At 44.1% G+C, this 24,441-nt stretch overlaps 2 protein-coding genes across 3 annotated transcripts in view; one reads left to right on the top strand and one right to left on the bottom strand.

Moving 5' to 3' along the window:
• LOC119945073 (filamin A-interacting protein 1-like) overlaps positions 1–11,186 on the bottom strand; it is a 31,327-nt gene extending 20,141 nt beyond the window's left edge. The window contains exon 1 of the mRNA XM_038766079.1: positions 11,086–11,186. The gene's annotated coding sequence lies outside the window, so the exon portion shown is untranslated. The remainder of the gene's footprint in view (positions 1–11,085) is intronic.
• CMSS1 (cms1 ribosomal small subunit homolog) overlaps positions 1–24,441 on the top strand; it is a 263,733-nt gene that overhangs the window by 45,913 nt on the left and 193,379 nt on the right. The gene's annotated exons all lie outside the window — the stretch shown is intronic.

The raw sequence follows: 24,441 nt of genomic DNA, 5'->3' as shown, positions 1-24,441 counted from the left end.
ATGGTAGATTTGTATCATCTATTTTGCAGGGATTGTCTGCTGGGCAAACCATTGGTCTTGTTTTACGATAGAGCATCCCTCCCCAAACCCACTTTTCTCACTGTAACTGAGGGGAATTGGTTTATGTATCCTGTGATTTAGGGGACCTGACAAATTTTGGTCGTGTGCACAGTTTAATCCCAGACAGGTGGAAAGTTGTATTCTCCGATGTCAGTGAGAACAAGCCACTTTTTTCCCCTCCGCCTGTGTTTCAATTGCTTCCTTTCGTGCAACGCCGAAACTGTAAAATTGTTTTTGGTAGTGTGAGCCTCATTTTTGACTTGGTTTGATTTTTGTTTTGTTTAGTTTTGCTTTACTTTGGCGAACAGTCCAGAGCATTTGGGTTGCATTTTTCAATTCTCAGCTGCTGCAAGCATGAAGAAAATTTAATGTGCTGACACATAACGTTCTTTTTTTGGTATAAAAGTAAGTTTTTGCCCTATGATGAACCATGTGTCCGAGCGCTGAGTCTAAATAGAAATTTTGCTTTCTTGGGCCCAGAATTTGACCTTTTCTTCTCCCAACCTCACCTAGCCCGAAATCCGAAGAAGAAATCAGTCAATCAGCGCTATTAATTGAGTTTCTGCTGAGAGTGAATCCCTCTGCCGAGCATCTGTGGAGGTTTAGTGGAAGCAAGACTGCATGATCCCTGTCCTCAAGGTGATCTTAATCAGAAAGTGTCAAGGCTCTGAATTATATACTCTTTGAGGGCAGAGATCATGCCTCCCAACTCCGTTAATACTGTACTCTCCCAAGTGCTTAGTACAGTGCTCTGGACACTTTGTACTCAATAAATACCACTGATTGATGGGTGGGGGGCCACTCTGACATAGCATCCAGAACAGTCGAAAGCATCTGCCAGTGCTTAGGACAGTGCTTTGCACATAGTAAGCGCTTAATAAATGCCATCATCATTATTATTATTATTATCTGCCAGGATGGCCGTAGAGCCCAGGTGGCGTGACTTTCAGATGCTGCCCAAATTCCCCTTCCCACAGTAGAGGTGAAGAAGAGGCTGCATTGGGTACCAGAGTGGTGGCCCACCTCCCTGGTTTCAAATAGGTTCCCTATTGAGCAGGGGCTGGGGATTTTGAGAAAGGAGCATTGCAAGCCCTTTTTTCAACTCCCCATCCCACTTAGAAACTAGACAATGTGTCTGGTAGGTATAGACTGGCTTCCGACTGACTACTTACTTGCTGTGTGGCCTCAAATCTTTCAGACTCATCTCCCTGTCTGGGAGGTGAGGAGATGAAAACTAGCCGTTAAAGTTTGCAGTATTCTAAGAACCTCATATGAAAGGCACAAAATACTAATGTCCTCTTGGGAAAGGCGTATTCTTAGGAAGCTGTCAGCACTGGAAAATGGCGATTGAAAGTTTTTAATTAGAACACTGAAGGATAAATATAAACACTGCTAAAAATACATGCCTTTTAGCCCATTTGAGGCCATTTTCTGAACGTGGCGGTCACATTCGTTCCCAATGATCTAGAAAGTCCTCAGTTCGGGTGTCACTGGATCCTCCTGTTGTTTATGGTTCTGACACATTCTTTCATTAATTCAGTCATATATATTAAACTCTTACTAAGTGCAGAGCATTGTACTAAGTGCTTGGTTTGAAAGTACAGTATAGCAATAAAGTGTGACAGTCCTTGCCCACAGCAGCTCCATGCTAGCTTTGTCAGGAAAGTAAAGCATTAAATACTTTCAGAGGCCTGATACTTTAAACTGTTCCTCTTTGTTGAAATCTCAATTCAAAAATGAATACCATCGGAGAAATAATTTAGATATGAAACCAGGGTTTACAAAGACTGTTAGCTTTCATGAGGAAATCTGTCTGCTCTATGGCTGGAGTCAGCACTCAGCCATTTAGTGGGCATAGTTTTTCACTTTGGATCATGGGGCAATCCTAGATTTTTTGAAGATGAAGAAAGACCGGACTCACTGTTTGGGCTTCTGAGAAGGCGAGCAGGTGGCCTCACGTATGACCTCTTGATAATTCCAGTGTCTCCTTGTTGCCCTGTTTTATGTTCCTCCCTGTTTCGCTCCTCCCTCCAGGATCATTGCAACCATCAGTCCAGAGGCCAAGTTCAGAGTTCTGCCTTGGGCAGACAGAGGGACCATCCCTCACCTCTCAGAAAAGCTAGCCATGAGCCCTCCAAGTGCATAGCACTTCTCTAAGGTGAACCAATCCCCTTTTTGCTTTTTTTCCAGAGCATGCACTCTACTAGACTGATGGGTACATCCCCGCTAAGCTGCTGGCTTCCTATCCACCCCTACAGCCCAGAAGGCATCTTCCCTGTGCCTCTCCCATGCCATGTGCTTCCCTTTTTATGAGCTGATTGGTTCATTGCTTCTTTCAGTGATCTTAAGCCCAGAGTTTCTTGGGAAGAAACAGCTACACAGTAGCCTCCAAATCCCTGCTGGGCTGCTTGCTCTCTCTCTCTATCTCTCCCTCTGTCTCTCTCTGATCAAATGGATGTTCTGAGTTTGCTGTAAGACACCGAGGGATACTAGTAGTCTTTGGTCTCTGTGAGCTGTCTGTGGAAACTTGTAACGGGACAAATGGAGAAGCCAAGCTCTCCTGCACCACCTCCCTTCACTGTTGCTTCTAGCTCCCTTCCCTGGAACTTCCTGACTTTTCCCTAAAGTTTGTCTGGACGGATTTTTCGGGAATGGCCATTAAAAAGTAATAGGACTTGGCCTCTTGTGAAACAGGACTCTTTACAGGTGGGATATTCCCAGGACATCTGTCATGGGCAATTCTGTCAGTCCCAATTCAACTCCCGTGGAAACTGAAACCTAAATCAGTTCAGCGGCTGGCCCAAGATTGCCCAGTCCACTGTGGGCAGAGCGGGGTTTCGAAATCTGGCACCTTGAATTTCCTGGAGAATGCCAACTACTGGGCCATGAAAACAATGCCCTTGAATTTTGCCTTCCTCCTCCTCTTCCTCATCCTTCACAGAGAGAAGCAATATGGTATAGTGGATAGAGCTTGAGTTTGGGCGTCAGAAGATCATGGGTTCTAATCCTGGCTCCTCCACTTGTCTGCTGTGTGACCTTGGGCCTGTTACTTCTCTTCTCTGGGCTGCAGTTACCTCATCTGTCAAATGGGGGTTGAGACTATGAGCCTCATGTGGGACAGGAACTGTGTCCAACCTGATTAACTTGTATCTAACCCTGCGCTTAGAAGAGAACAGTGCTTGACACATAGTAAGTGCTTAGCAAGTACCAAAATTATCATCATCATCATCATTATTATTATTGGCTCTACTTATACCCCCAAATGCGCTGAATGCTTTCCATTCCAGTTCTGCTCTCTGAGCAGGGATCTTGGGGTTTTACAAAAGGAATGAAAAAAAGGGAAAGAGTTGTTCACCTTTAAACTTTTGTTCTGGGACGGGAACTAGAAGGCCGTGGGATCCATGAAATTTGGCAGCTTTTCCCCCGTCAAAATGGCCTGCCTCAATGCACTGACATCATCCCGAAGGCTGCTGTTAGCATAACGATTTTGAGCTATAACAGATGGGACCGCGTCTACCAACTCTGTTTTACTCTCCCAAGCGCTTAGTACAGTACTCTGCATACAGTAAGCACTCAGTAAACACCGTTGCTGGATGTTCATCATTTCTCCATTTTGAGGCTTTAAAATGCAACTCTCCTGCCTCTCCTCCCCCCAACCTTTTTATCTTCTTGCATCCTGTAATTTTATAGGGCCAACATCCAAGTAGCCTGTATTTCCTTAAAGAAACTCTTTCTTGGGAAGGAGCATAAGACCAGTGGTAATAGTAATCCTGTTTTACACCTGGAGAATAATAATTTTGGTATTTTCATTCATTTAGTCGTATTTATTGAGGCATTTATTGACTGTGTGCAGAGCACTATACTAAGCGCTTGGGAAATACAAGTTGGCAACATACAGAGATGGTCCCTCCCCAACAAGGGGCTCACAGTCTAGAAGGACTTAATTGTGCCTGGCACTGTACTAAGCACTGGGGTGGATACAGGCAAATCCAGTCGGATGCAGTCGCACTCCCACATCGGGCTCACAGTCTCACCCATTTGACAGATGAGGTAACTGAGGCACAGAAAAGTGAAACGACTTGCGTAAGGTAACACAGCAGACAAGTGGTGGAGCCGGGATTACAACCTGACTTAAGGCTAAGGGACTTTTTCCAGTTTCCCCAATGAATTGATGGCAGACCCCTAGCCAGGAGAACCCAGGCCTTCTCTTAGTGGGCTGAGTAGCAAGTGAGGTTAAATTCAGGCCACTCTTAAGCAAGCTCTAGGTTTGAACACTCCCACACTGTTTTTCTTTGTCTTTGCAGTGTACACATCTAGGCTGTCTTATCTGCTTTGCTCTTTCAGAACATGAGGAAAGAATGGGTATTTAAAAGAAAAGCGGGGGAGGGTGGGGTGGAAGCAGTTGTGAAAGAACAGTTTACTGTCTTAGTCATTTATTACTGGGCCCAGCAAGGTAGGCCACAGGGAAGGGGCATGATCCAATGGGCGGAATGGGATCCCTGGTTTCCCGCTAGCTCTGGCAAAGACTAACATCCCTGTTTGTACCTTTGGGGATGATGGGGTTAGATGATGGGGATACCTGCCATTGTGAGGTTGCAGAAGGCAGCTGGTGGGTCTTCAGCATGCTAGGAGAAGATGCATATGGTTTCTTATGTGTAACTTTTTGCGGGTAGAACACCATATTTTTGAAATTCTTGAGCACTTTCAGTTTTTCAAAGTGCTTTCCCCGTCATTTGTCCCATTTTATCCATTCAACGTCCCGGTGAGGAAGGGAATATTATCACTCTCCCATTTTACAGATAGTAAACTGAGGCCCAGAGAGGTTAAGTGACTTGCCCAAGGTCCCACATCAGGCCAGAGGCAGAGTTGGGACTAGAACCCCGACCTTCTGACTCCCAGACTGTGCTGTTTCTGCTAGACCACGTTGCCATCGCGAGCCGCGCATGTGGGTGTGTGGCTGTATGAGCATGCAACAGTCACATTTCTAATCACCGGGTTAAGCTGCTTTTTTCTCCCCCGAGGGGTGGAGTCTTCTTCCTCAGGGTTGAGGCAGTGAGAAGCATCCAGCCTTGCGGGCCCTCCGCAAACATTAAGCAGCAACAATCGCAACGTTCTCCTTGCTGCAAGCTTTTTGCAGTTGGGTATCCCCTTCTCCCCGGGCTATCCCCCTGGATTTGCCGGCCCTGGGGATTGTTGCTGGTTTAAGGAGGAATGTGACCTGTTGCCCACCCAAGATTTGGATGACAACATCTGTTGGCACAAAGCAGAACACACCTGCCTTCCTGGCTTGTTTGTTTACCAGATCAGCCTGCTTTTGAAGTAGGTTCAATACAGTCCCTTAAGGGGAAATGGAGTCCCCTTTGCCTCTGCTAAGACGAAACTCTGGCACAGACAATCAATCATATTTATTGAGCGCTTACTGTGTGCAGAGCCCGCTGTTGGGTAGGGACCGTCTCTATATGTTGCCAACTTGTACTTCCCAAGCGCTTAGTACAGTGCCCTGCACACAGTAAGTGCTCAATAAATATGATTGAATGAATGCTAAGAGGAAACTCTGGCACAGGCAGCCCAGTGGGCCTTCTTTAGGGCTTTGGAAGGGGAGCGAGCTGGAAGTAGCTAAGGAAGCCAGTCCCTTTGGTTAGAAAGTCTTTGAAGAAGAGAATGGGGTTGACGGGAATGAAAGATTTTTAGGGTTCTAGAGGAAAGTCCTGGTCTAGTATAGCCTGCCCCGCCTCTTTCTTTCTTTTGTCCCGTCTGTCTCCTTTTTTGGCCTCTTTTCCTCTGCTCAGTGAAGCCTCTTTTGCATTCTCCCAAACTTGCCTTTGATTGCATCCTACAGTCTCTTCAGAGAAATACTTCTCTCTGGATTCACCGCACAATACTTCAAGACTCTGCATCTTAGCTACTTTTCCCTTTGGCGTATTTGGCCTAAATTGCATTGGCTTTCCTTATCTAAGATATTGGGACCGAAGGCTCCAAGATCAGTTCAGTTGAGTGCTTTAAGGACACACTTTAAGGACTCAACAGGAGATATGCTGATAACCTGAGAAGAATGGTCTGCTTTCAGGCTTCAGCTCTTGTTCCTGGGCATCATTGGCAGCAGAACTGTCCGGCAGAGTGACTGCTTTGCTCTTTCATTTCCCCCGAGTGCCTCTGGCATAGTGCAGTACACAAGTTAGGAGATTTCTTCCGACGTTGATGGATGAGTGTGAGAAGCAAAGTGGCCTAGTGGAAAGAGCGCAGGCTTGGAAATCAGGGGACCTGGATCCTAATCGCAGCACCATCTGTTGCCTGTTATGTGACCTTGGATAAGTCACTTAACTTCCCCGTACCTCAGTTTCCTCATATGTAAAATGAGAATTCGATACCTGTTCTCAGTCTAAGTTGACTTACACTGTGTGCTGTGTGTGGGACAGGAACTGTGTCCGACCTGATGGTATTATATCTACCCCAATGCCTAGCACAGTCCTTGGCACCTAGTAAGCACTTAACAAATACCACAGTTATTATTAGGATGTGTTCAAGGGTGTGTCTTAACCTGCTCTTATGTCCCTTGAGCATTGCTATCGGCGGAAATGGAATAGGGTGTCTCACATCTTATTTTGGGGTCCTAATCATGGAACGTCCTGCAGTCGTTTCAGAAGCATTTGGTTTGTTTTCCCCTCCAGTGGTGCTTAGTGCCACCCAACATATTAGGAACGTTGGAAAGCCCTGCCAGTCATGCAGGCGGCTGAGCGTGCGTTCAGCATGATTCACTCATCCATTCAGTCATATTTATTGAGCGCTTACTGTGTACAGAGCAGTGTACAATACCTCGATCATGCCGGAGGACTGACATCTCTGCCCAGCTTTCTTCAGAAACCAGTTTGGCTCACAGGCTGAAGTGGTTCCGATGGATCTGACATCTGTCAGTAAACTATCTGTATCCTGCTCCCTCCCCCCCCACCTGTAGTCTTCTTGGCGCACAGTACAGTGCTCTGCGTACAATAAGCGCTCAATAAATACCATTGATTGAGTGAAGTAGTTCTCCTGATTTTGTCCCCTGGAGAGGAAAGTTAGTGTCAACTTCTGCCTCCAGGGATCAGGGTGGGTTGCCGTTAGAGCTCTTACAGATACTGACGATTGCTGCAGACTGGGACAAGGGGAGAGGGTCCCGGGTCCCTGACCTTTTAACCAAGCGTTTGCAGTTAACAGCCCTTCACCCAGACAGTCATGGAAAATCATTCTCCTCCCATTCCGCTCCAAACTCCTCCATTCAGTGGCAAAGTACAGCCAAAGTTCAGCAGCGTTGGGTCACCGGGCCCCCGGTGAGCTATCCGAAGCTACTCTGGACAGGAAGGACTGTTTGCTGGGTCAGATTGGCTGTCCAGAATGCACATAGGTGATGGGTTCAGGCTGGGTCTGTGCTTCGGGGGTCAGGGAGGGGGAATCCACATCCATGATTTCCTGTACTGTCCCTTTCTCCCCCACAAGCAGTCCATCCTAGCAATTCCAGGCTGACCAAAGCTGTCTTCCTCCCCCCGCCCTTCTTGGCAATGCCTAGAGCCTAACATGTTCCAGGCCAGTTCATCAGGGGTGGAAAGAACCATTCAAATGACTGGCCTCTGAGCCACATCAAACCAGCTCAGCAAAATGCCAGTGGCGACAGAGAGCCCGGCTGCCACAGAATATTTGTTGCAATGCTTCTATTGCTGACCATTTAGGACCCTTTCATCTTGAAGCCCTTCTCCTCACCACCCTCAGCCCCCCGCCCTAAGCCCCTAAAAATAAATCCCAACCTGTGGTTGAAGCCAGGAGTGGGTATTGGTCGTCTTTTTTTTTTAATGGTAACAACCTGTTGATGCCTGTCTGCTTTTTTTGTTGTCTCTCCTCCTTCTAGACTGTGAGCCCATTGTTGGGTAGTGAGTGTCTCTATCTGTTGCCGAACTGTACTTTCCAGTGCTTAGTACAGTGCTCTACACGCAGTAAATGCTCAATAAATATGATTGAATGAATGAATTAACCTGTTGGGGTGACCAGGGAACTCGACTCCGCATCTGTGATCAGTTGGGATCTTAACACTCGGCCGGTGTTTTGCTGTTTCTAATTATTACTGTGCATTGTCAAGCTTTCCTTTTCTTCAAGAACTAAGAGGGTGGGGAAGAGGTTAGGAGTTTTTCCTTTAGATCGCCTCTTTAGGTGTTGATATCGGCATTATAAGATCAGGCTTCTGCCCCCTCCGGATATTGCTGGCGGCTGCCTGAGAATGTTACCAGTAGCTGGGGCATCCTCCACCCTTTCCTAGCTTTCATTTTATATCAAAATACATTTGGCTCAGAAGGAGAGAGAGTGTGTGTGTGTGTGTGTGTGTGTGTGTGTGTGTGTGTGTGTGTGTGTTTTGCGGTGGGGGGAAACAGGGAGCAAAAGGATCACTGAACACAAACCCCAGAGGCTTTGGTGAAGTCACATGTAATGGGAATTACAGTCAGAGTGAAAATGAAGAAGGGCTGGTTTGTGTTTTCATATTGGCTGTTACTATAGAATCAATCACAACATTAGGAAAATAACACAAGAACGCCAGTGCTCAACAGTCAAGTCCTGTCTCGTTCTCATCGGCACTAAAAGAGAATTAAGGGGAAAAAGGGCAGGCAGGAACTTTAGGAAGTGTTGGGGGGATTTTTCTTTTTAACAGGGCCAGTTTGCCTTGGAAGCCCTGTGACTGTCCAGCAGATATCCTTCAACACCAAGAAATGAGTTTGTTTGAAACTCCTGACTTAATTATCCAGAGAACGCAGTTTGCAGCCGCTGTAGGGACATTTGATGGGGGGAGAAGAGGAAATTGGTTCACGAGACTAGCAGTCTTCCTACCTCCTCCCTTTAAATGCGCTCTTAAATGCTAAACTGAAAAAAGGTGCAGAAGGCTGAGGTGTATTTTGTGGGGGGAAAAAAGCAGTAAGTGCAAAGCAAAAAGTGCTACCCTATGGGAAATACAGCTGTTAAGCCTTTGATAGATGTTATGATTTGCAACAGACTAGCTAGAGTTTATGATGCAGATGGTACTTTGGGTAGAGTTAAAACAGCAATTAATGGTTTCTATTTCCCTCTTTCTCTATTAGATTCAAGAGAACTGAATAACCTCTTGCCTAAGGCAAGCATTTTTCCATTTCCTACTGTAGCCTTTACTGAATAAACAACTTTTCCACTGCATTTCAGTATTTCCACCCAATGAACTGGGTGTTCACCTCTCTTATGCCCCTTTTAGATAAGCCTGGGCTTCTTTAAGTTTAAAAGAATAGTTTTAAAGCATCCAATCCTGAATACTAGCCAAATACATTAGCCTCTTTGTAGACACATGGAAATGCAGACCTCCAAATACATTAGCCTCTTTGTAGACATACGGAAATGCAGACCTCTCATTTATTATACTGGGGAACTAAAGTGGACCAATATTCCAAAATTATGTATTACCAAAAATACATTCTGAAATCATAATTGGAAGAAGAACTTTTCATTGATAACAGGAAGTGAAGCAAACTATAGGCTTGGCCAAAGTAATGAAGATCATAATAAAGCATCTTTGTCACAGATTTTGCTCTTTCCTTAGGATGTTTTATCTTTTTCTTTTAAAAAGGAATTACTCAATTGCTTCCGACTATAAAAATTCACCTTTACCATACCCAAACTGTCCCCGTACCTCTCTGTTAATCTACCTGCACAAGAGATTTATGACTTTTACCTACTTATCGTCATAGAGAGTTACTTTGTAAAGCCCTGATGCAGTTATTTAAATGTCATCAGAATTAAACAACCACTCCATAACCCCCCGTTTGTGTCTCTGAAATTGTCAGCCAGTGATGTTTTTGAAATTGGTAGCCTACCCTGGAAACATCAAAAAGCAAAGTTACTTTTAAAAGGTAAGAATTCTTTCACTCAAATATAGTAGAGTTTTAATGCTTAAGTCTCCCCAAACATATGAGGTCAAGAACAAAATAATTGATGCGGTAATGCAGTTTCAACATCCAACTTAGTTTTGAAATGTTTTGCAGAAGTCACCACCCTTTGTTTCTAAAAGGTCTGCAGATTTTATATGGTGGGGAGATAATGGAAGGAGAGAGGCTTTTGCATATTTTTATTGACCCTGTGGAAGATGTGTGCTTTACTTCATTGAGTGGGTTAAAATATAAGACCTAATAAAGCATTTGGATATTACTTATAAGGGACTGAATAACAGAAGGCGTCTATAAACTTTTCTTGTCATATCAGGGATTTTGGGCAAAAGACTTTCTGATTCCAAACACACTGCTACATTACAGGGAATGGGATTATTTCTCATTATCACATTCAGGTATTGCCAAGGAAGTGGACACAGAGTAAAAACACTAGGATGCCAAACTGGCAGCCACTCCCTCTTCAAATTTGACATTTGTGTTCAAGACACAGAAATGAAAAGTGTGAGGATTCTGTAGTTCTTCTCTGTAGTTAAACTAACAGCTTTTATTTTTAAATCGACTCTTCTGAGTACTCCGAAAAGTTTTTTCTATCACTTCGAATATGAATTGGAGATTACATTTATCAAGCAACACATTTAGCATGTGGTAAGATCGTGCGTATATACGGTAGCTCTGAAGTGAAATTGGGTTTGTGGGATTAACTGCAGGGAAAAATGAAGCAGAAGGTACAGTGGATGTACCACAGTCTGTGTGAATTCTTTTTCCACGGTGTTAATTTAGGCAGGACTCAGTGTGCAGGCAATTTGGAAAGTGTGTGTAATAGCGTCTTTCCCTTCTTAAAGCTAAAAAATTAAATGCCTCATCTGTTTCCCCTTCCAGACCCTTTACTTTTAAAAGTTTAGTGTTAGTTGAGAAGGTTTTTTTTTTCCCACTTAGGGTTAACTGGACGCACTTTGCGAGTCCCGTTTGCAGTCAGTGATGCGGAGCAAATTTGAAAAGAAAAACTGCACACGTCCATAGCCGCATCCCTTTTCCTGCAGAAATGCCCCCTGACTGCCGAAAGAGATTTTTAAAAAGGCTGTTTCCTCTTTCTTACCTTAGTTGCGGGCACGGTGGAATCCCATGATTTAGCTATTGCTCCCTGGCGCTGCAGATTGCGTTCCTCTTAGGCATCAGAGATGTGAGCATTCCAGCAGTTGTATCAAACAATGAGAGATAGGCTCTTTGCGTGCCCCAAGCCTATGGAGCATTACGTCATTGCGTTGCCATATAAGGCACCCTGTGTGTTGTGCAGCCTCCCTGTGTCTGACTAGCGTACCTCGGTGATAGCCAGAACTTGGAAAACTTATTAATGCATTCTGGCTCCAGCTGACGTTCAAGACTCTGTGAAATATTTCATTTGTCGCCCCGGTTCGTGGCCGAAAAGAATGTGCGGAAGGTTAGGGCTGCACCAGTTCCTTCTTGCTCTTGATAATAAAGTCACTGAGGGTCATTAGCTGATTAACTGGAACTTTTCTCAGTTGGTGCCCCGGTCACAAGCTGAGGGAGAGAGAGAACTAGAGAGAGAGAGAGAGGAAAAAGCCCCTAGATAGTGGCCTTAAATAAGGCATAATGAATGAGTTTGTGCTTTTCTTTTAAAAGGAAAAAAGATGAGGAGGGAACAAAACGCATTACGAGAACTCCCCTGAAGGTGATTCGTACTTCAAACCTCCTCCTCGGTTCTCTTTGTGTAGAGTGGGGGTCCTCAGAGGATAGTATTTTATTTCCTGATGATGTAACTACAAAACAATTCTTCAAGTGATGATGGGAAGGCCAGATGAAATCTGCTTTTTTTGCTAATGTTTTTCTGAAAGACGCTTCCCTCTCCTTCTTCCCGGCTCTTTTCCCCTACCCCTCTTCCCATCCACCCCCGCAACAGTTTTGGAATATTTTCATTTTAGCTAATGCAGTTGGGATGCTGAGCAGTTTATTTGGTAGTGAAAGTGTGTTTTTGAAGAAAGCAAGTGTTCTGTTTTCATGTTCTTACGGGAAAGTATAATGGGAATGCTTGACTTGAAAATAATCTTCTTTTCCTCATGGCTTCCCCCTCTACACCCCCAAAACAAATACAGATTGTGGATGGGGGGAGAGGAGTGTCTATCTGAAAACTCCGAGGATGAGGGCAGTCGGATTTAGGGTTAATAGCAGCTACCTGCCCCAGACCCTTAATGATGTTGATAATTCGTGACACTGCCTCATCAATGGGAGAATTCCTGCTCCGAGTCACAGCTGAACTGCCTTGTTCTGCTTCAAGGATTAGAGATCTGTCTGCTCTATTTGCAGGCTTCAGAAGAATGGAGTAGTAGTCCTAGGAGCTGGAATCTATTTGAAAACTCTTAAAAACTGCAAAATTCAAACAGGATTCCTTCCTAATATGATATACATATGTCTGTGGGATTATTGTTTCCATATGTTCAGCCAAATTGAAATAATGAAAATATTGTACGTTTGGTGGGAGTGGGGAGAGGAGTGGAGAGAACAGAGGTGGGAAGCAAGTGGGAGAGGTGAAGGCTAAAGATGAAAGATAAAAACCGGGCACTGAATTCTGCTCCCTTTGAAGTTCTGTGTCTTTGAATCCCCTGGTTGGGTACACCCAGCTGCCAGACATAAACTTTAACATCCTCCTTTATATTCATATGTCACCCCATCATTTTCTAGGGTCGGTTGTGGTTGCATTAGCTGCAGAACATTTTCTATCACCTACCCTTGGGAAACGCTGCACATTCGTTTTTATAGGTCAGTTTTCATTTGTGTATCATGTGATGTCCCATCTCCAACAGACTTTTACACCAGGTTGCTACCGGATAGATGAGACTGTGAAAAGCATCATAGGAGGCATAAACAGCATCGAACTAAGCTTTAAACCCCAAACCTTGAACATTAGCCAGAGACAAAGAGCATTGTTCTGCCAGTTGTGATTCTGTGCCCTCACATGCCCTGTTGCAAAGCAGTCCCTAATTCCATGATGGACATTTTTATGGTGTTTTAGTTTTGTCTGAGTGCTGGGCGGTTATTTCTCCCTGCTCTTTCTTGTGGCTTTCCTGCATTTTCCCTTTTTTTTTTTGCAAAGGAGGTTGCAGATGTCCAGAGAGGTTCACTGAGGCCCAGCTGGATGAATGATTTACCCAGGGTCACCCAGAAGCCCAACTTGAGCAGAAATGGGATCAGAACATTTTCCTAGGCAGTTCCTGGGAGCTCTGAGCTGATCCAAACCCCCAACTGCACCACTACGGCCTGAAGTCATTTCTTCTGCAATTCCGGACTGTGGTGGTACTGTCCCAAAACAAGTCCGACCACACTCTTCAAGACACTGTTATCTCTTTTTTTATGGTATTTGTTGAGTGCTTACGATATTCCGGGAACCGTACTAAGTGCTGAGATAGATACAAGTTAATCTGGTTGGACACAGTCCCTGTCCCATATGGGGCTCACAGTCTTATTCCCCATTTTGCATATGAGGTAACTGAAGCACAGAGAAGTCAAGTGGCTTGCTCAAGGTCACAAGGCAGACTAGTGGCAGAGCCAGGATTAGAACCCAGGTCCTCTGATTCCCTGGCCCATGCTGTATTCACTAGGCCACACTGCTTCTCCCTGGATTTGTCTTCCCTCGTGTCAGAAATGGGTTGAGTGAAGGTCCCTGCCAGTAGTCTGTTGGTCTTGGGTGAGAAAATACGTCCCTCAGTTTGAGGTCCTGTTTTGTCCAGCTGCCCAGGCTCCTGCAAGATCCAGCATAAATTCATTCCCCAAATTTGTTCCCCCAGATTTCTTGCCTGCTGAATAGTTTCCCTCTAGACTGTAAGCTCATTGTGGGCAAGGAACGTGTCTGTTATACTGTTATAAACATACTCTCCCAAGCGCTTAGTACAGTGCACACAGTAAGCGCTCGATAAATGCTACTGACTGACCAACCTTCAGGAGGGAGAGATGGAATGCGGTAGAAGGCAATCCTGAAGTGTCAGCAGACGTGGTTGTTGTTGCTAATAAACATTTGACCAAAGCCCTCAGTGTACCAGGGCCTTGACTTGAAGTGGTTCCACATCTGCTGACACAGTTCCTCTAAATTATTTGGGAAATGACTGCTCACAATAACCTGTTCTCTTGCATATCTTTCTTGGCTTCACCTCCTGCTTTCTCTTTCTCTCTGGCTGTACCACACGGAGTGGGTTTCTTCAGTCGCCTCTGAGGGATGCATTTGATTGTATCAAGTCCCTCAGCTCCAGGTCTCTCTTGCACTGTTCCTGAGGTTTTTGAGAGCCTCCGTTATTGGTTACCTGTCCCCCGGGGGCAGACAAAGATGAAATTGGAGGATGAAATTGGTGGGAAAGGGTTAGGGGAGAATTCTGATTCCCTGGGCAGCACCAAAGAAACCTTATTCTACATATAATAATAATAATGATGATGGTATTTGTTAAGCGCTTACTATGTGCCACGCACTGTTCTAAGCGCTGGGGAGGTTACAAGGTGATCAGGTTGTCCCACGGGGAGCTCACAATTTTAATCCCCACTTTACAGATGAGGTAACTGAGGCACAGAGAAGTTAACTGACTTGCCCACAGTCACACAGCTGGCGGAGCCGGAATTTGAACCCATGACCTCTGACTCCAAAGCCCATGCTCTTTCCACTGAGCCACGCTGTTTCTCGATATATGTGTGTTTACTATTACTAGCAGTAACTGTTACTAGCAGTAACATATGTGTGTTACTGCTCGGGTGCTGGAGAAGGACTGGAGAGGACAGGCCACAACTCTCTCCACCTTCAAAGCCTTATTAAATTCACCTCTCCTCCAACATGATAAGCTTGTAGCTACCCCATTGCTCAATTGAGCGCTTGGCACATAGTAAGCACTTAACGAATACCCTAAACGAGGCTATCCCTGACTAAACCCTCATTTCCCTTACTCCCTTTCCCTTTTGCATGGCCCATACATGCATCCAAATGCATGCAAATAGCTGCAGACCTTGCAAACGGAGTGGAGAACTGGAAAAGAAAGTCCAACTGGATGATGGTGCTGACAGCCACCTTTCCAGTTACCCTCTTCTCCAGTCCACCCCTTCCCTATTTCCTGGCATGTATGGACACAAACAGTTTTCAGAAGCCATGAGCTGTGGCAGTGCCGTGAGTCAGCGGGTGAGTGCAGCCCTGTGACTTTGTATCCCAGAATCTGCATGAATCAATTTTTGCCCGAAGCCTACTTTCTCCCTGCTAAACCTCTAGTGTAAGCCAGATTTCGGTTGTTCCTCCTTTGATAGGGACCTGGCCTAGCTGCCTTGTATTTTCTAGTTATGAATCCCATCCTCCTTGGGTATTTCACCGCTGGTGCCAGTCTAGAATGTTAGCAGGATCAACAATGAACCTAGTCCCAAAGAGAAGCCCCGTGGGCTTAGTTGGCACTCGAAGGTCTGACTGCAATGCAGGTCTCCAGCGGACGTCCGCGGGTCAGCAGGATGAGTCGAAGAACATTATGGGTGGACAGCATGACCCCGCTGGGAGAGAGTTAAATGGTAAAGAGGAAAGACCTGCTATTTAGGTCCTGTCAGTTTGTGTATTTCTTCCTGCAAATATGTATCGTTTCCTTAGTAACTAATAATAGTTTTGAGAAATTGCTTTACTTGCAAGCAATACTGCAGGAGCGAAAAACCCCTAGAATCACAGAAATTAGAAATGGAAAAGACCTATTAGGTCATCTTGGCTGCCCCTTGCCAGTACAGATTGTTCCCAGGGTTTTGTCCAGTCTATTTTTAAGGGACCTTTTCAAGTTCATTTTTTTTCCCCTGAAATGGGCATTAGTAGAAGCAAGTGGGACAGACTCTCCTTTCTCTGCCCGTGGAGCTCCCTTTGACTTCAGAGAAAGCATCGTGAATGGAGATCGTGTCGGACAGATCGCAGCAGAAATATTCCCACAGACGTTTTACAAAAGCGGTGGGTTCATTTTAGGGTGTCATTGGAATAATTATGTGGGTAAAAGGAGAGGAGATTGAATGTAGACATTGTCATCCATCACCATACAACCCTGATGCATTGTGTTGATGAACTTGTCTCCCCAGGAATTCACATATGTTCCTCAAATAAGCATCCTTTGGTGCCATTATCAGTGAAATAATACTAAGCTAGGTGACTGTTTTTCTTACCCAGTGCCTTGTAAAACACCCAGCCTCAATGAAACTCATCCTGTGGCGTGAAACTGCCCCGTGAAAGAGGTGAGGTCTGCCCTCACATCGAGGCCTTTGCAGAAAAAAACCCTACCTTGATGCCGGTACAAACCAAAGTGGCAAGAACATAAGCAGTGGTGCCCTGAGATAATTAGATTAACGGTCCATTTAGCCTGTTATTTTGTCTCTGAGAGTGACACAAAGGAATGGGATTGCATCTGCCTACTCTATCCTGTCGTACTTTCCTAAGATCTCAGTACAGTGCTCTGCACACAGTAAACGTTCAATAAATATTATTGCTTTGATTAATTGATCCGAGAGAAACTCTGCCAGCCCTAATGGGAAGTTGAGAAACTTGGCAGAGCCTTTGTTTGTTACGTCTCAAATGGTCTTCTGCACCAGCCAGTCGTATTTCATATTTAGACTTGGTTGTGATGCAGCACAGTAGGACTCAGAACTGCTGGACTAAGCGATGTGTTCACGGTATTTTGATTATTGGCCTGCCAACTCTGTTGTATTGTACCCTCCCAAGCATGCAATAAAACCATTGATGATGATGATAGGCTTGATAGCGTTTGCTCAGCCGTGTGAGTCTCTGCCCTGTCCTTCTCACTGTACTACCCATGTTCCTTGAAGGTGGACTTTACTTCACTCCCCTCTCACTCGGCTAGGCACAGGAGCGAAGCAAGCCTGGGGACTCGAAAAAGCCCCAAGATGCTGTCAAAACAAGTTGATGCCTGACTTTTAATGACCTGGGATGACAGGTGTGTGACTGGGAAAATGTCCATCGTATTAGTTCTAAATCGGCTTGATGCCCAATGTTAGTATTTGCTTGATCAGACAAACGTTACAATTTTCTCCAGGAAAGTCCTCTCCCACATCCCGCCTGTCCTGTGTAGACATAGACTGTGATGAGAACGGAGTCACCCCAGAGCACACTAAACCCCCTAGAAACAGCTAAGCTTATGTCTCTTCACCATTCAGCCCCTAGCCTCTTAGTACTTGCGCAAATATTCTTATACCCTACGATTTCCCCTATCCCTAATCCTTTTTAATGTCTGTCTCTCCCTGTCGGCAGGGATCATGTCTCCCACTCTGTTCTGTTATACTTTCCAAAAAGGTTAGTACAATGATCTGCACACAGTAAGTGCTCAATAAATACCATTGATTGATTGTTTCAGGAGGGGAGTGTTTCTTGGGCACAGAAATTAGAAGATTGGGTCCAAACCATCCACTCAATTCTCATTAACTCTGCAAATATTTCTATAGTTCTTCCCCACTAGCCCAAGTACACCATTATTGGTAAAATGACGGATCTTACTGAAGATATTTTTATTCTGCTTTCCAAACGTTTCCCGGCTAATCTGTGACAGATTTGTGAGTCGGACACAGAAAGATGGTTAGCCCTTAAACGTTATTTCAAGCAGCTGGCTTGATCCCTCTCAGTCTGGATTGGGCAGCAAACTAATTTACAAGTTTAGATCAAGATTCAGAACGTAAGACCGCCCACAGTTAATTTATAGTCAGCATTGCAATTCGTTGTCACTTCTTATTGTGTTTCACGTAATGTGACTTGAATGGAGCAGGTGAAGCATTGATCTCTGAAGAGATGTATTTGGCACTGGCAGCCTAGAGTTTTTTCAGCTGTGTCCGAGAAGTTTTCCCCAAGAAACTCTCCAGGAGACTCCTGAATTCTTTTAAATAGCACCTGGAATCTTTTTAGACCATCCTGAAATTACCATTCCAGTTACTGTGCAATGTGGGGTGTTTGGAGTTCTCAGAATTACTCACTATGCTAGAGGTTGATTTAGAGCATTTGCTTTTTTTGGAGAATAATTTCATCTAGAAGACTATCACAGGGGCCAGGTCCCTTTAACTGTCTTAATTCAGAGGATGGGGTATATGTAGATAGCCATTGACACAGTTCAGTGGCAATTTCTTTTCTTTGGAGATGATAGTATTATAAAGCCCGATGGCTTGTTACGTTGGAAAAGACCGGCGAGTGGATCTGGAGTGAAATCCTGTTCACTAACCAGTTTTGCTCTCAGCTGGCAGCACAGTTGGCTTCGTGACCCTAACTGGTCAGCACACTCTCAATCAATCAGTAGTGTTTATTGAGCACTTAGTGTTTGCAGAGCACTATACCAAATGTTGGGGAGAGTACAGTTTAACCGACACATTCCCTGCCCACAGTTTGGGTAGATTTTATCAATCATATTTATTGAGTGCTTACTGTTTGCAGACAACTGTACTAAGCACTTGGGAGAGTACAGTACAGCGGGTTGGTAGACACATTCCCTGCCCACAACAAGCTTACAGTCTAGAGGGGGAGTGTGCCTTGTCCAGTCGTACAAAGCTTAATGGGCTGGCTTAGATAAAGTTCCTGGATCCTCTGCCTATGAACTGAGAACATATTTCTTGTGCTCCTTCTCCCTCCGAAACAAGATTCCAGCTCCTACCTGATTTAATCGTCAGTGATTTTACTAGAATGCAGAGTTCTGTTCCAGTATCAGCCTTTCTGTCTTCTCAATATCAGTCAGATATTCTGAAATAGCAGTCTTGTACATTAATGACTTCAGATAGGAACCACAAAGATGTACTTCAACATGTATTAAGTGCAGTGTGTTCAGAAGTTCACTGACCTATTTCTCCACATAATCACCTTCATAAAATTCATGTGAACAAATAGATTCATATTTCTCCTACTTCTTCTTGGATTGAAGAAAACACTTCTTTTCTCCCACCTGCCCTGCATCTATTCTGCTCTAACAAACTGCAGGAGCAGAATTCTACAACCCAGTCTGATCCCAAAGAACAAATGCTCTATAAAAAGACAACCTATTAAGTGCTGGGCATGTCTACCTGTGAGTTTAAGGGAAAAAGTGTGTGGAGACTCCAGGAACAGTACTTGGGTAGAGATTTACCCCAGAAATCACCTACCTGGAAATAGAAACTTCTTAAAGAAAAGTTTCTTGAAAGATGCTCTTGTGGGGAGGGAAGGGGAAACGAATCCATGAAAACTGTTTGCTTCTGCCCTGTGTTGCTAGAGTTAGATACTCCAAAGCATGAGTCATGGATGTCTTTATGGTTACACATCCTCCCTTGCACATGAGAAATAAACTTGAGAGAGAGAGAGAGAGGGAGAAGTTAAGAGAAAACAGACGTGTGAATAACTGTTAATGGCGCTCTCTCTGGCCCCTTTTAGTGTGCCATTTCATCATGCATAAAGTGGGTAGTTCAGAGATTCCTTTCTTGGCAAGTAAGTGGCAACATATGTTTGAAACAGTGAATGGAAACTACAGAAAAAAATGACAGGCATATGGCAGTGGGAAGGCAAGGGAAAATTTGTTGCCCTTAATGTTAGCCACATAATTATTACTCTTAAAACTACACAAGTATTGTTTGATTGAAAGAAACCTACCTGCCCCTTTTGCATCTTTCTTTGAATGGACGTTTCACTAGAGATGTAGGGAAGAGGGGAATGGAGGGGCTTGAATTGAGAAGAGAAGAGCAATGTAAGAAATGTAAAAAAAAAAAAACAAAGTGTACACTTAAAAAAGTGAAATTGAGGGTTTCAGAAGTTGAGGGATGACGAGGGGAGGGCCATAATTACTGTCCTTGGGAGAGTGCTTCATTTACACAAATATGAGTAGCTTTACACAGTGATAAGTTTATTATTCAATAGCTGCCATAGCAACTGTCGTATTGCACAATAGCTGTGAGGTGCCAGAAAATATCTTAAAGGAAAACACATTGATATTGTATTTTAACATTAGGGAGTTTTTTCTTCTTTTTTTTTTTAATGCCCCATTCCAGCAAACAAAAAACAGAACGCTTTACCAGCCCACTGCAAAATTTTCACTTCCTTCTATTTTTCTGCCATTATTATTGAATGGAAAGTTTCTTGCAGATAAAGTCCTTTCTGTCTGTCTTATTCATACCACTATTAATTAGGAAAATTATTTTTAGGTCTCCAAGATGGAATTGTGACCTAATGTCTCAGTTAAGAAAGGAGAGCAGGTTAAATATCTGGGACAAAGATAACACGTATTTCCAGATATTTCTTAGCACATCTCCAGAGTAATTAGAATAAAGACTTTTAAAGAAACCATAAAAATAAGAAACTTTTAAATCTACAAATTGCCAAGAGGTTACATCAATAAATGGTTTTTGGGTGCTTACTGTCTGTAGGGCACTGTACTAAGCACTTGGAAGAGTGCACTATAACAGATTTGGTACTAAAGTTCCCTATTTAACATGTCTGTTTGCCTATATGGTGACCCATACTGTCTTTGCAAGATTTGGTGAGTGTGTAATGAGTTATTGTATTGGTAGAAATTTCATTGGGTTGGGGGAGAAGGGATTAGTAACTTATTATAATGAATTACGGTGTGAGAAGTGGGCAGGAAACTAATTTTGTTGGAGAGTAACTCTCCCAAGTGCTCAGTACAGTGCTCTGCACATAGTAAGTGCTCAGTAAATACCATTAATTGATGGATGAATCGATCAACTGCTGCAACCAGAGCAACGATTGAGATTGTAGCAAAGAGGTTTTCTGGCTGTTGATTCATAGAACTAGCAGTAGAAAGAATCAATGCCTAAAACTGTCAAATTCAGGGACCGGCATTTTATTTGACCCTGAGCACATCACTTAATTTGCTTGTCTTCTGTTTCTCTGTTCTCAGTTCTGCAACTAAAGTGCGAGCAGCTTGCCGCTCGTGCACCAGAATTTTAACCACAAAGTCAGGGGAAACCTGTGTTCCTGGGCCTGATCCCTCTCCCCGGCAGGTATAGAATTTGGGCCGCATCCATCGAGGATTAAAAAAACCCTACCCTGGCTGAAGAGGTGACTTCTTAGGCGGGGTAATAATTTAGGGGTGAGAGTGGGTGCAATTCTGCTTTATTCTGTTGCTAGAGTCAATTTAGAATTCAGAGCCTGAAGGAATTGGCTTCTCCATGATGGTGTGGCAGGACCTGGCAGAATTGATGAGCTTTGTCCAACTTTTCCCCCCCCATCATCAGCGGAGGAAGAACATGGTTGTGTCTAGTCTCAGGTTAGTAAATCAGACGGGCTGAGGCTCCCTAAGCAGTCACACATTTCAATTAATGGTATTTATTGAACATGTATCGGGTACTAAGTGCTTGGGAGAGTATAATACAACAGAGTTGCTAGACATGTGAATAGTAATGATGTTATTTGTAAAGTACTTACAGTATGCCAAGCAGTGTTCTAAGTGCTGGGTTAGTTACAACGTAATCGGGTTGGACAGAGTCTATGCCCCACGTGGGGCTTGCAGTCATAATGCCTATTTTACAGATGATGTAACTGAGGCACAGAAAAGTTAAGTGACTTGCCCAAGGTCACACCGCAGACAAATGGCAGAGCTGGGACTAGAGCCTAGGTCCTTCCGTGTCCCAGGCCTGTCCTCTACTGCTTCTCATAACTTCTCTGAGCCTCAGTTACATCGTCTGTAAAGTGAGGGTTAAGACTGTGAGCCCCATGTGGGAGATGAATGTGTTCAACTGGATTAGCTTTTATCTAGCCCGGTGCTTAGTATTCAGTCAGTCAGTCATATTTATTGAGCACTTACCGTGTGCAGAGCACTGTACTAAGCCCTTGGGAGACTACAGTATAACAGTATAACAGGCACATTCCCAGCCCAAAGGACCTGGCACATAGCAAACACTTAACAAATACCACAGTTTATAAATTTTATTATCATTAGTATTGTTGTTGTTGGGCAGGAAAAGTTGGCTAAAATGATCTATCTAAGCTCTTCTTTGTCTCCTGGGTACCATGTGCTGTCCCCTCTGGCATCATTCTGGGACCTCACACCCAGCCCGCTTTGCACCAATACAGAGGGAAGGACAGAAGCAGGGGCAGCTTTCCTCCACCCTGTGTAAGGACAGTGGGCCAGCTGCAACTGTATAGCTCTGGTTGTTAAAATAAATGTGGTTTTTGTGGGTTTGGGGGATTGGTGCAGGGAGAGCCCAGCCCTTCCACACCCTTGATCTCCCCTGTAGACTGTAAGCTCTTTGTGGGCAGTGATCATATCCATCAATTTGATTGTATTGCATATTGTATGTCCTGTATTGTGTCTCCTACTCCCTTCTGCATCACTCTGATTTGCTCCCTTTATTCACCCTTCCCTCAGCCCACAGCACTTGTGTCCATTTCTGTAATTTATCCATAATTTGCATTAATGTCTGTCTCTCCCCTCTAGACCATGAGCTCATTTTGGGCAGAGAATGTGTTTACTTGCTCTGTACTCTCCCACGCACTTAGTACAGTGCTCTGAACAAAATAAGCGCTCAGTAAATACGATTGATTGTACTTTCCCAAGCCCTTGGAGTACAGTGCATTGTGCACAGTAAGCACTCAAGAAATCCTACTGATAGATTTGACTGTCCAGAGGTATGTGTGATATTTAAAATATAATCTTTTAAAGCTTCAGATTTCCAAAATCTCATGGTGCCGTGAGTGTGTAAAGTGCTTATTGGCTGCACAAGAGTTGACTGTCTGCTATAGACAGTGTTTGCAAGGTGTGTGGTGTCGGTGTGGAATGAGAAAAATACTAAGAATATTTTGGTTGTTTTTAACCAGTGGAGCCGCATTATGTTGGAGTTCATTCATTCAGTCGTATTTATTGAGCGCTTACTGTGTGCAGAGCACTGGAGTTAACAGAATGCTCTTGGTCCAAATACACCTTTACACAATGGAGGCTTAAAAAGTCATTCTAAACAAAACTTTTCTCCTGTAACCACAGATTCCTAACAGATGGACTCTTAACTTGTAAATACACACACATGCACATGTACATATTGATTTTGCAAACGCTTTTTGGTGGGTTTCCTCAGTCATTCTTTAGTTGGTAAAAAAGCTTGCTAGTGTGAGTTAGAATTAACTGTGAACGGAACCTACACAATGAAGCTGGATCTGAAGCACAATTTAGAGTGTGGAAGACTTTACAAATTAGTCAAATGGGTTAATTACCAATAGAATTCAGAGGCATCGTGAGATTAACTTTACTCCACATTGTTGCTGGGTAAATCTGAATTGGAGGGGCCATTTCTGTCCCTTTCCCCGTCACTAATGGAGAAATAGGTTCATGCTGTGCAGTCATACTTTGGGGTACTGTAAGGGATCCTGGAAGTTTTGTTGTATTTTAATGGCATTCAGTTAAGCGCTTACTATGTGCCAGGGACTGTATCCCGATTACCTTATCTGTAAAATGGGGATTGAGACTCTGAGCCCCCCATGGGTCAGGGAATGTGTCCAAACCCTATTTGCTTATATGCACCCAGTGCTTAGTACAGAGCCTGGCACATAGTAAGCACTTAACAAATGCCATAATTATTATCATTATTATCCCACTTAAATCAGCAATAGTAATAATTGGGATTTATTAAGCTCTTAGTATGGTTTCAACTGTGCTAAGTGCTGGAGTAGATACAGTCCAATAAGGTTCACTCTCTGTCCCAAATGGGGCTCACAGTCTAGGGGAAATGGGTATTTCACCCCCATTTTACAGATGAGAAAATTGAGGCACAGAAAAGTTAAGTGATTTGCCCAAGGTTACACAGCAGCTAAATATGGGTTAGAACCCATGTCCATGCTCTTTCCACTAGGCCACACTGCTTCTTTAGTAAAACGGGGTCATAAGAGCCCGGGCTTTGGAGTCAGAGGTCGTGGGTTCAAATTCTGGCTCTGCCAATTGTCAGCTGTGTGACTTTGGGCAAGTCACTTAACTTCTCTGGTCCTCAGTGACCTCATGTGTAAAATGGGGATTAAGACCGTGAGCCCCCCGTGGGACAACCTGATCACCTTGTAACCTCCCCAGCACTTAGAACAGTGCTTTGCACATAGTAAGTGCTTAATAAATGCCATTATTATTATTATTATCAGCATTGAGATTCTGGAGCAAATACGTTGACCAGGATTGATGCCAGAATATTGTGGAATTGTGAATTAAAATGGGAGGGGCATAAGCAAGGGAAATAGAAGAAATGTTTCAGAAATGCAAGGAAGGCAGTCATAAACCAGATGGATTAACTGGAGACTGCTTGGAGACAAAAGGAACAGGCAGACCAGCCTGGAGTGTGGTAATCAGAAATCAGGCAGTCGTCTTAAACCAGAATCTGCAGGAAGGTTGTCGAACCAAGAGGGAAAATTAAAAGCAGCGCCAGGCATTGAAAATTGCAAATACATTGGCATAGCCGGAGACAGTCTGTGACATAGAAGGGCCTGTAGTTCACTCAGCGG

The sequence above is a fragment of the Tachyglossus aculeatus genome, chromosome 24, assembly GCF_015852505.1.
Source record: "Tachyglossus aculeatus isolate mTacAcu1 chromosome 24, mTacAcu1.pri, whole genome shotgun sequence".
Lineage (NCBI taxonomy): Eukaryota > Metazoa > Chordata > Mammalia > Monotremata > Tachyglossidae > Tachyglossus > Tachyglossus aculeatus.
The sequence above is the reverse complement of the archived record's forward strand: the minus strand, read 5'-3'. Positions and strand labels throughout refer to the sequence as shown.